Here is a 12779-nt window from a genome sequence, read left to right as displayed (position 1 = left end):
GAAACGAGTTGTAGCACGTGCTATAGATCGTGGAAAAATTTTGAGAGGGAAGAAAGAGTAAAGCGTCGTCACGGGAAAAATTATCTTGTCCCTGTTGTTAAGAGAAGCTTTAAGCTGAAATCTAAAATCCCCAAGACTTCACGCCTTACAATGGCGTCAAATAATTTAACCCCTTCGAATAGTGTTATCAACCCCTTATCCCAAGCTAACCCTGTCTTACCTAGCTCTACCAGTGCTAGCCTTCAAGCAGGTTCGCAAACTCCCCCTACTTCAGGTGGTACTGCATGCAGTACCTCTTTGTTACATTTGGGAGTAAACACCCCTTTGCCCATTTCGACAATGGTGAATACTAGTAGCTTGCCCTTTAGTTCAAGCCAAAGTAGTTTGATAAATACGAGTGCGACCTTAACCGCTCCCACTACTATGGTATCTATGGTCAATAACCCCTTGTCAAGTAATCAGGTCACGCCACCTATGGCGAATTCCTCGAACACAACTTCGGTTAATGACCCAATGCTAGCAATTCAAGCCCAAATGCAAGCTTTAATGCAACATGTAGCTTTATTAACTAATCAAGTGGTTGCGATGCATCAATCTAATCAGTTGATATTACAAGCTCAAAATAATTTGCCCACACCACCTGTTATGACCTCAAACACACCTGTCTCAAGTACACCTGCAATCGCTATCTTACCGCCCACTCAAGGAATAGCAACTCCCGTAGTCTCTACAATTAGTACAGCTCCCTCGGCTAATGTTAATCCAATTAGTCCTAATGTTGCAAATCCACTTATTCCTTTGTTACCAAGTGGTGCAAGTAGTGTTTTGGCGGGAAATCAAAATTTCGGTTTTAATCCGCAACTGAATTTAAACCCAACTCCTCCTGGCTCCATTGTTAGTGCAGCCCATTTAATACCACCGATTCCTACATTGGGTAGTACAACCCAATCACATAATCAAACGGGGCTCCCAAATTCTTGGGTTCCCGCAGTCCAGTTACCAAATTTTTCAGGGTCCACTACAGGGTTAGGTGTTAAAGATTTCCTAACAAAAGCCCGTCAAATTTTCGTTAGTAGGGATTGCCCCGAGGATATTTTTATTAAAAGGTGGATTCCTAATATGCTCACGGGGTCTGCGTTTGAATGGTTTGAAAGTCAGGGTGCGTTTGGTAATTTCGCCGATTTTTCTAACGCTGTTATAGCTGAATTTCAGCAAGAAACTGACGATGATCATATTTATGATCAAATTGACAGACGTTATCAAAGATCTGGCGAAAATCCAGCAGTTTATGGTGAAGCAATTTTAGCCCTAATTAGAAAATTGTCTGAAGCCCCTTCCGATAAGGAACAGGTGCGCTTAGTGCGCCGAGGTTTAGAACCAGAAACCAAAAAACTCTTGTCCACGAACTCATATAACCGTGTTAGGGAATTAATTAGCGATGCGGTAAAGGTATCTCACGCATCTCAGGAACAACGTCCCAGTTCATCCCAGGTTAAAAATTCTACAAGCTCAAAGAGGGCTGACGTAATTTGCATGAACTGTGGTCAAACTGGACATTACCAGTTTCATTGTAAAGTCCCAGTTCAAAGTACGGTTCCCTCACAGAACCAACCAGCTTCTACCCTTAATGCAGAAGCAGCCCCCTTTGTTCCTACCTGTTATAAGTGTGGTAAAGAGGGGCACGTTAAACCAAAATGCCCTGAATGGAAGAAAAATAGGAAGCAGGGAAACGCAAAACCGGGAGGGCGAAACACGGGCGCCCCCACCGGAAACAACCAATAGGTCCCGTAGTAAACCAAGTATCGGGAGAAGGCTTAGATCTTCCCCAATTAGCTTGGATTGCTCTTTGTGTCGGTGATAGAGTATGTGACGCTTTAGTTGACCCAGGCTCTTCTGTTACCCTCGTGGATGATAGTTTTCGACTTAAATGTAATATAGTTTCAAACACTAGAGAACGTCATCGCCTTGGGATTAAATTGGCCAATAAGGCTCGATTAACGTCTACTGGATCCGCAGTAACTAGCTTTTCACTACCGGGCAAAGAGCAATCTAACAAAATTTACTTCGTTAAAAATTTAATTTACCCCGTAATTTTAGGCATGGATATTATTCAAAAGTGTGGTATGGTAATAAATTACAAGAAAATGCAGTTTTGGTATAGTGATAAACCTGAATATATCCACAATTTTAAAGCTAGCCCCGAAATTAGCGTACAGGAACGCGTATCACCCACATTATGTAATGCCCAGATTGACGAGGATGATCTTAAGAAAGCAATTTCAGTAGCTAAGGTTTCTCCCGAGCAGAAAAGGCAACTAGAAAGCGTGGTGTATAAATTCAAAGAATTATTTGCAACCGTTCCTGGGCGCACTACTTCGGCTAGCCATTTTATTGATACAGGGGACGCGAAACCTATAAGCCGCGCCCCTTACAGATATTCTCCCTTTAAAAAACAACAGATCGAGGAAATGGTTTATGAAATGATTGCCCAAGATCTGATTGAACCTTGTACTAGCCCTTGGGGGGCCCCGACCATTCTAGTGGCTAAGAAGCCAGATGAGTCGGCCGATGGAGTTAAAAAGGAAGTACCACCTAGGTTATGTATAGATTATAGGGGTTTAAATGATGTAACCGTCAAAGACTCCTACCCACTACCTAGAATTGACGACATTCTTGAGTCGATTAGGCACCCTAAAGTCATAACCACCCTTGATTTGAAAGCAGGCTATTGGCAAGTTCCTTTAGAACCCAATAGCCGTGACAAAGCTGCTTTTGTGACCCATAAAGGGTTATACCGCCCAAAAGTCTTAATGTTTGGGTTGTGCAATGCTCCAAGTACATTTCAACGCATGGTCGATAGACTTTTTGCCCCACTCAAGAATGACGGAGTTACTGGCTACCTTGATGATTTAGTCATTATATCAGAAAGTTTTGGAAAACATCTTCAGACGTTAAATAAGGTTTTTACTATTCTTTTAGAAGCCGGCTTAACCATTAAAGCCAGTAAAACCAAATTTTGTATCCCCGAAACTAAATTGTTAGGGCACATTGTAGGTGAAGATGGAATCAAGGTAGATCCAGATAAAACCAAGTCAATTAGTAATTTGTCTCCCCCCACTACGATCAAGGCACTCCGTTCCTTTTTAGGAATGGCAGGGTATTATAGGAGGTTTGTAAAGGGATTTGCATCCATAGCCACCCCATTAACATCACTATTACACAAAGATACCCCATGGTCTTGGACCGAAACTCAACACGCAGCCTTTGAAAAATTAAAATCTGCCTTAATTTCCGCCCCCGTTTTGTCTGCACCTGACTTTTCGCAACCTTTTATAGTAGAGTGTGATGCGTCAAACACAGGTCTGGGTGCAGTACTCTTACAAAAGCGTGAAGGGAAAAGACACGTAGTACAGTATTTTAGTCATACTTTATCCGATACGGAAAGAAAATACTCCACTACGGAACGCGAGGCGATGGCTGTTGTTTATGCGCTAAACAAATTTAGACCTTATTTAGAGGGTGTTCATTTTGACATTTACACCGACCATTCAGCGCTTAAATGGTTACTAAAAACCCCTGACCCCACCGGAAAATACGCTCGGTGGTATGCACAGATTCAGGCGTTCGACTTTACAGTCCACCATATACCAGGCGATAAAAACGTCCTTGCCGACGCGCTATCTCGCTTAACTCAAAACACAGACATGGCTTCGAATGCTGACGCAACACCCATTTCTGAGGGAATAGTAGCCGTTGCCTCGGCTATACCTGAGGAACCAATAGAGTTTTCTAATGAGCTTCTTATCAATGAGCAAAGAAAGGACGAGCAATTAGCCGCCTTAATTAAGAGTTTATTAAACACAGAACCCTTGCAATCATCCTCTCCAAAAGATGATGCAATATTGAGCAAATGTAGACTCATTGACAATGTTTTATATCGTATCCCAAATAAGTTTACCCCAGTAGAGGAGAATTATAAGATATGGGTACCTAAGACATTGCACGCTACTGTTTTAAAATTGAACCACGATATTCGTGCGTCTGGACATTTGGGAAATTTAAAAACTTTACGACGCATGCAGCAGCGTTATATCTGGGATGGGATGACACGTGACGTCAAAGATTACGTAAAATCATGTGACGCTTGCCAAAAGCATAAGCCAATGCAGCAAGCCCCCGCTGGACTTATGAAGTCCGCCTCCATTACCGACCCCTGGACAGTCGTATCTATCGATCTGAAAGGCCCATATACTCCAAGCAGACGCGGTTTCACGCAATTATTGGTTGTTACCGACACCATGACTAAATGGGTGGAAATATTCCCCCTGCGTCGCGCTACTATCAAAGCCGTCGTAAACGCGCTTGTAGACCAGGTGTTCACCAGGTTTGGTCTTCCACGAACAATAGTTTCGGACAATGGAAAGCAATTTGTCGGGAAAATCATGAAAGACACGATGAGATTATTGGGAGTACGAAACCGTTACACATCCTTTTACGCCCCACAGTCGAATCAGACTGAAAGAGTAAATAGGTCATTGTCCACTTTAATCGCCACCTATGTGAGCGAAAACCATAAGGATTGGGACGTAGGGATTTCCCAATACGCTATGGCACTCAGAACCGCACTACACGAGTCCACTGGCTTCAGTCCAGCCTATTTAAATTTTGGCCGTGAGTTGCGCACCCCTGCCGACCTAGGTATGTCAGCTTCACCCGATGACGTTATTAGTGACCCTGGGAAACTTAACCCTTACGCTATCTCTCTCAAAAATACCATAGATCAAGCCCTCGCCCAGGCTCAGGAAAATATTGAGGCACAACAATCGCGTCAGGCGAAATATTATGATAGTCGTCACCGTGACGTAGAATTTAATGTAGGGGATAGGGTTCTGAAAAGAACACACTTCCTGTCAAACGCTGGGGCAAATTTTTCTAAAAAGTTAGCTCCGATCAGTGATGGCCCTTACATAATTGCAGAAAAGTTATCCCCCTTGACCTACAGGCTAAAGGGCACGAAGAGTAACAGAATCTTTAAAGGAACTTTTCATATTCGAGACCTAAAACCTTACACAGAGCGTGATGCCGATAAGTTTCAGGTACCACAGTCTGTCGAGAGCGATTCCGAGACTAATGTAGAAGGTGAGGTGATATCACCAACCCCTGTCGTGCGTGATGCCGACATCAGACCCGATAGTGCGTTAAGCGTAGTTAGTGATGAGGAGCAATCAGATAGTGATGTTAACCACAATGAACAATTGCCCCCTAATGTACGTTGCCTTCGGCCACGTGACCCGATTACCGGTAGGGTTAAATGTTAAAAATTTTGTTTTGAACGAATATCTTTCTCTGGGAGTGGGTCTCTCACGGACCTTTAGTGGTCGATATCTGACCATCGTGTCATGATACTTTAATTGCGCAATGTAAATATATGTTAGGATTAAATTTTCTTAAACCACTAGTTTTTGTAAATATATAATATGTTAAATTAAAATTTCTTAAATCACTAGTGTTTTTTTTTTTGTTGTAAATATTAGTTAAATTTAATTGCTCTTGCATGCTTAGTTTTAGTGTTATCCTAGAATTATTGTTTTAAAATTTTCCTTACGATTCACCACTACAGTAATTTTTTTTTCATGGTGATCTCGTATAATTAAATTTTTTTTTTGTTTGTTTATTTATTTTTAACCACAAACGTAATTGTCTCTTTTTGTGGTCCTTATGTATCTTACCTTATAATCCCCTTAACGTAATGATTTTATTTTTATTTGTTATTTGTTCTGATTTGAATTCGTTATAACGTGTTTTCCAATGAGCCAGAGGCCTAGCTAACCTTCGTGTTTTATTGTATAACAATTGTTAACGTAGTTCGAATGTCGATATGTAATCGTACTCTTTACATTTTTTTGTATCAGTTTTTTTTTCAAGGTGTTGTTAATTGTTTTAAGTTTCATTCAAATGTTGTTTACCAATAGTGTTGTTGAGCGGGGACGCTCAAACTTAAGTCGGGAGGAGTGTAACAAGCAAATTTAAATATAAGCCTACTTTTACACCAAAAGATCCCTATGGCTGGTTTTCCCCTTTCCCCTATGGCTGGTTGAAACCCTCGCGCGCAAACCGCGATACTCGGGGATTTTATAAAAACCCCGAGTGAACTCGTTTAGTGGTCCTTGGGACACACGTGACCCCTAAAAAGTGAAAGTGCGAGGGAAGGAGAAAATAATTTTGAAGAGGAAAGAGGAGTAGAGTTGGAGTTCGAGCCGAGTAAGGAGGTCAACGTTTCTGGCAGGGAGCGGAGGGGAGATAGGACGGAATGACCGAGAGGCCGAACGAGTGAGCCGCACCTCGCGAAAGACTTATGGATAAAACGCGAGTCACGTTGTAGTCACTAGTGTGCCACAAAAATATTAATTAATAAGAAGAGAAGTACAAACCAATAAACTGTCCAGCTAATTGTACGAGATGGAGAATTCATCATGAGTCAGCGTGGAAACCAGTATCAACCGATAAATGCTAGCACGCGTTAACCGTGAGTCCCATTTTGATAATAAGGGTGAACCAGCCAGCCATTTATTACTTAAATGTTATTTAAATGTTTTGAAATACCGCTAAATCATTCTTTTATATATTATCCAATAAACAACACTAATTTCCTGGTAAATAAGGGTCGAACCTGGTCTCTTGAATTTAAGTTTTAATTATATGCGTTAAGCACAATGAGAACATGTTTAATTTATCTAACCATATCGTATTACCCTAGACAACTTAATTATTAATCTTTAGATAAAAGTATTTAGTTTTAATTTTAGTATAAAGTTAAGAAGATATGTTCCAATCTCATTGGTTCTTGAAAACTCACGTCAGCGCGATCTACGCGAATGACGAAAATTACAGTCATATTTTCCGACTGAGGAGAGTGTAGCGAAATAGCCCGGGGCCTCCTTTTACGTCCCCCCTTGTATTTTGAAAGGGGGACTGGGACTATGGCGCGCTGATACTTAGGCATCTTATACCTTCTCCCTAATAAACTAGATATCACTTCTTGCTAGAACCAAGCGTGAACGGAAATAGACCTCAGAGACTCGAATGCTTTAAAAGTGACCCTCAGGAGTTGCGCCCTTGATTTGCGCCTACAATATCAAAAGTTATTTTTATATTTTTGCCCTATGTCATTTAAGGAGACAATAAAACTGTAAATAGCACGGGGGGGGAGTATAATAAGACTTCGTTCATTTATTGGTGCCCAATTGGAGGAAAACGTTACTATATTCTTGGAAATAAATAAAATAGAATGTTTCATTCCCATATTAAATTTACAATGAATGACCTTGATATACTAAAATAATAACGATCTCCTTACTGGAGCACCATATTTGGACAAACTTAAATAAATTATGGCCTAAGGAACAGATAAAAACGTTCTTTGTGGTTGTGGACAAAGACTAGAAAAAGTAAAAGATAAGTGAACAAAATGGAATGACTGAAGTTGCAGATATTAAAAGATACATGAATATAAAATATCAATTATATGAAAAAATTGCTTATATTCGTTTGCCCATAAGATTGTATCATGAAATTTTGCATTACGTTCATTGTCAACTGCATCATTTCTCCGACTCACGTGGTCCGAATTGTCACTCATAAATGACGCTACACGTAAATTGTTCTCAAAAACTCTTTGCACCCATATGAAGAACTTTGAATTCTTTAATTCTCAGTATGATAAAGATTTCAATTGGCTGAGAACGTCAAACCTAAGTCTTATCACAGTTCAGGCAGCCATATTGGTGGTTTTTTAGCTTTCCTCCCGCATTAAGAGAGGGTGAGGGGAAACGTTCATTACTCTTTCAATAAAGACTAATCCCCAGAAATTTTACTCACTAAAATCAAATTCCCTGCCTTTTCCTTGACTTTGCTAAAACTTTTAAAATTCCCTGACCTTTTTGGTCCACTTTTAAATTCCCTGACTTTTTCCTGGCCTTTTTGGTCCACTTTTAAATTCCCTAACATTTCCAGGTTTTCCCTGACACGTGGCAACCCTGTATTAGCTCCTTCCTCAAACGAACGCTTAGTTCTCTATAACCATCCCCCATGGGAGCCAACACAAAATTCTACTTATTTTTTCTTGAAGTACAGTTACTTATATAATTCCTCCAAGAAGGATTGTGGGGGCGTCTTTCGTTTTTTTCTTTGAACTGAACTGAAATGAAATGAAACGTTTTGCTCGAATTTGAAAGAGGGGGAGAGTACGTGAAGGAGCGGGGTGCAGGCGTTTTATAACCGGCTCTAGAATCCCACCGTTTTCCGGTTCTCTTGGTAATAAACGTCTACAATGTATCAAAAAAAGAAGATAAAAGCTCAGAAGCGCGTGACGCACGCTAGAATAGGCAATCATATAAGAGAAAACGCGATAGACAGTCTTTCAAAATTGCGACAAGAATCCTATCCCTTCTCTCTCTCTCTTTCAAAACTCATTCTTCTCTCCCGGCATGCACTGCACTCTCTCTCTCTCTACTTTACTGTCTGATATCCTATGTCTGTCTCTTTCTTTTTGACGGATTTTTAGGACCAAATCGAAACGAGTCAAGGAGATAATATACAGGGTGTGTTTCTGATAAATTAAGGGGGACTGTTGTTCTTTGGGAAACCGATTTTTGAGTCGAAAATAGAGAGCTTTCAGTTGGAGAAGGAGCTGAGTCTCGTGACATAATTTACGCTATTGGTGGGTTTAAAGCAGGAATGAAGCTGAGACCACCCAATATGGCTACCAGAACAGCGGTAAAACTTGGGAGGGTGTGACGTACTACTATCCCATCAGAAAGCTCTCTATCTTCTATCGCCTCCATTTTGTTTGCCACAAGTGACACTGTTTTCGAGTTATGATTTGATTTTAGTGTTTTAGGGATGACCCCTTAATTAAATTAAATTAGAAATCATTGTATTCTTAACCAGTTTCTTAATTAAATTTATTTGAAGGGGTCATCCGTAAAATACTCCAACAACAATCTTAACTCGATTTGAAACCGCATTGTCCGTTGTTGCAAACAAAATGGAGGCGATAGAAGTATAGATGTTACATTTTCGACTCAAAATCGATTTCCCAAAGAATTAACAACCCCCTTAATTTATGCCATCACCAGACTTATCAGATACACCCTGTATAAGGAAGGAATCAAGGAACGGAGGGATAACTTCGCATTGTACGAAATACCACCACCATAAGTTAATAACAAATTCTCCTCTAAGTTCATAACTCTTGCCGCATGGTATACCAGCGAGATGAAATGCAGAGTATATACCTAATTGGTCTACTGTTTTAATATTTATAGGTCAGAATTTGAAAGGAAGAAATTCTTCATAAAATTTCTCGATCATGCATGCTACCTTATTTCAAGATAGTCAATCTCTCGATTCGAAGCTAGCTAGCCTAGCGTTTTTTTTTTGAAAGGTATAAACTTAGGTGAAAATTAGATAACTTGTGATAATACGAATTGAGATGGAAGACTAAGAAATAAAAAAATAAATATGATCAATACTTTAGTATGTACTGTTTAGCTATAGAACTTTTCGCCTGTCTATAAGAAAAAAACTCTGACAAAAAATTTCAGGGTCTGCAAATCTGGATTTTTAAAATGATGCCGAAACTTGCAACGGCAATATATTTAAATAACCCTTTCTTATCAACAAAGTCCACTGTTTTCAAGTTAAGATTATCCAGAGTATTTTACGGATGACCCCTTAATTAAATTTAATTAAGACACTGATTTAAACAATGATTTCTAATATTTAATTAAGGGGTCATCCCTAAAACACTTATCAAATCATAACTCGAAAAAAGAGTGTCCCTTGTGGCAAACAAAATGGAGGCGATAGAAGTACAGAACATTTTCGACTCAAAATCAATTTCCCAAAGAACGTTACATTACATCCCCCTTAATTTATGCCACCACCTGCAGACTTATCAGAAACACCCTGTATATTATACAACCCCTTTAACCCTTTAAGGATAAATGAATCTGGTGCTTAAAACACGTTTTAGAAACTAAAAAAAAACAATATAATAAAATAATTTAACTTAACTATTCATTAACTTATAAATGAAAATATGCCACCAGACTAATCAGAAACCCCTTGTCAAAATTTCTTCCCTAATATTATTGATACATTAATTTAAATACGTTTAATTTAAATCAAGATTAAATCCCTAATAATAATTAACGTTCGGTAAATATCTAATATTAAAAAAATAAATAAATAATAATAAAAACTCGTACGAGTGAATAGCCTCTCGGAGAGTCGGATATCGTTTCAAGGGGCGTAAAATACTGTAGGAAATGGAATGACAATAAAACCTTAACGATCGCCAAGGCCCAAGAGAAGGACTCTTTCATCCGAGAATTTTCCAAATGGAAAAATGCAGTTGAAGCTTACTTAAAAGGGCAACTCGATCCAAACCGAACCTCCAACAAACCAACTCTCAAGCGGAGAAAATGTCGAAATAAAAAAAAAAAGATAAAAAAAGGCGATTTGGAAAAGTGGTGGCGATGAGTGAAAAAACGGAAATGACAAATTCGTTACTTCCGTTTGGTTGGCTAGATAGATAGCTAAGCTAGCTAGCTAGTAACCAACGATCGTCAGCTTTGAGAGTGCCAGAACATGCATTGTCTGTAAGTACTGCAGGGACAACATTAGTCGAGGAGACAAAGCAAGAAAGGTTTTCCCCAAACTTCCGGAAACTTGTTTTCCGCCATTAAAACTCCTTCCTTTTACTTCCGGGTTTTTAAAATAAAGAGAAGGTTAAATTGGAGGATGAAATCCGAAGGGGATAATCATAGAGGAAGTGTGACACTCGGTATCCTCTTAATACTTTAGTTATGAAATTACATGATTCTTCCCAGGCGAGGGACCCATTTATTGTTAATTTGCTCTCCCGCTCATCAAACTTAATTCAGATGGGTATATAACTATCGCAACGTGCTAGGGTGAATTCTAAAATTACTGTTTGGTATTTATTCACTAAATCCCCAGCAATCAATTAACCCTGCACAAACCTTGATTGTCTTGACGTGATGGGACAAAGATGACCACAAGCGTACGCATGCGCCTTGGTTAGCAAATAGTTAAGCAGCGCTAATAGAGTACTTAATGGTGAGGGGGGTCACTATTTACATGGCGTATGTGATCGGTTGGTTTAGTAACCTTGCTATAATAAATGTAAATTCTGATGATGTTAGGGGAAGAATCATGTTACAATTATACCCAGGCCGCTTTTTGGTGGTACACTTCTCTCGAAGAAGCGAAGTATTATAAACTTCTGATGAAACTGAAGCACGTGGTACTAAATGTAAAATGATGTTGGGAAGAACCATGTTACAATTACCCAGGTCTCTTTGTAGTGGTACACTTCTCTCGAAGAAAAGAAGTATTATATACTTCTGATGAAACCGAAGCACGTGGTACAGTACCGCAAGGCGTGATTCGATTGCTCGCATTGTGTTAAGGCGCGAAAATAGTGGAGTATCGTGGAAAGACAAGGACAAGCGCATATGTGGGTTTTCCTATTTCATGGGATTTTCTTCTTTTGTAAATTGGAATTTCCGTTTTGTCCAAGTAAGTAATCAGCTCAATTTGGGTTAGCGTCCCATACCCCGTCTCCGATATACAAAAGAATGCTTGCCTTTATATGGTTGGTTTAAAGGCAGAATAGGAAATTTAAGACCATGTAATTATTGGGGTAAACGAGGTTTTCCAGAATCTAGACCGTTTGTTATTCTTAAATTGAAGATAAAGGGTTTAGATTATTTTACATTTATTTATTTATATTACGTGTTAAGTCTGAAATGCTTAGGGCTTTTTGGGGGGTCCTATTTATGTACCGGATATGCGCAAGAAGAAAGGACCAGTTTCTAAAAGAGAATATGTTCACAATCACACCCTCCATAGGAATAGCATGACACCCAACTTTGGAGGCTCATAACTCTGGTTCTACTAGAGATATAGCCCTATTTGTCCCCCATCCATCCATACTAAAAAATTCGGATTACGACAAACAGAGGCCGAGTAATTAAGAAAAATGCTCATAAACATCGTCTCCATAGGATTAACATTACACCCAACTTTGGAGGCTCATAACTCTGGTTCTACTAGAGATACGGGGATCTCCTTTGAGTATGATATAGCCCTATTTGTCCGCTTTCTAACGATACTAAATAATTGGGATTACGACAAACAGGGGCCGAGTAATTAAGCAAAATGTTCATAAATATACCCCCTCCATAGGAATAGCATTACACCCAACTTTGGAGGCTCACATCTCTGGTTCTACTAGAGATACGGCGATGTGCTTCGAGTATGTTATAGTACTATTTGCCCCCCATCCATCCATACTAAAAGCTTAGGATTACGACAAACAGAGGCCGAGTAATATAGCAAAATGTTGAAAAACATACCCCCTCCATAGGAATAGCATTACACCCAACTTTGGAGGCTCATAACTCCGGTTCTACTGGAGATACGGGGATGTCATTTGAGTATGTTATAGCCCTATTTGTCCCCCCATCCAACCATACTAAATAATTGGGGTTACGACAAACAGGGCCCGAGTAATACAGCAAAATGTTCATAAACGTCCTCTCCATAGGATTAACACGTGCTTATTTACACGACACCATTTAACTCTGGTTCTCTAAGAGATACAGTAATTCAATTCTTCACTTTCCAACAGATTAAACCAATCAGGGCGCGAGTAATAAAGCAAATTATGTAAAAACATACAAACTAAT

This window comes from Phalangium opilio, unplaced genomic scaffold, assembly GCF_054372755.1.
Source record: "Phalangium opilio isolate 3A_F unplaced genomic scaffold, DU_Popi_V2 ptg000041l_1, whole genome shotgun sequence".
Taxonomy (NCBI): Eukaryota; Metazoa; Arthropoda; class Arachnida; order Opiliones; family Phalangiidae; genus Phalangium; species Phalangium opilio.
This window is presented reverse-complemented; position numbering follows the sequence as displayed.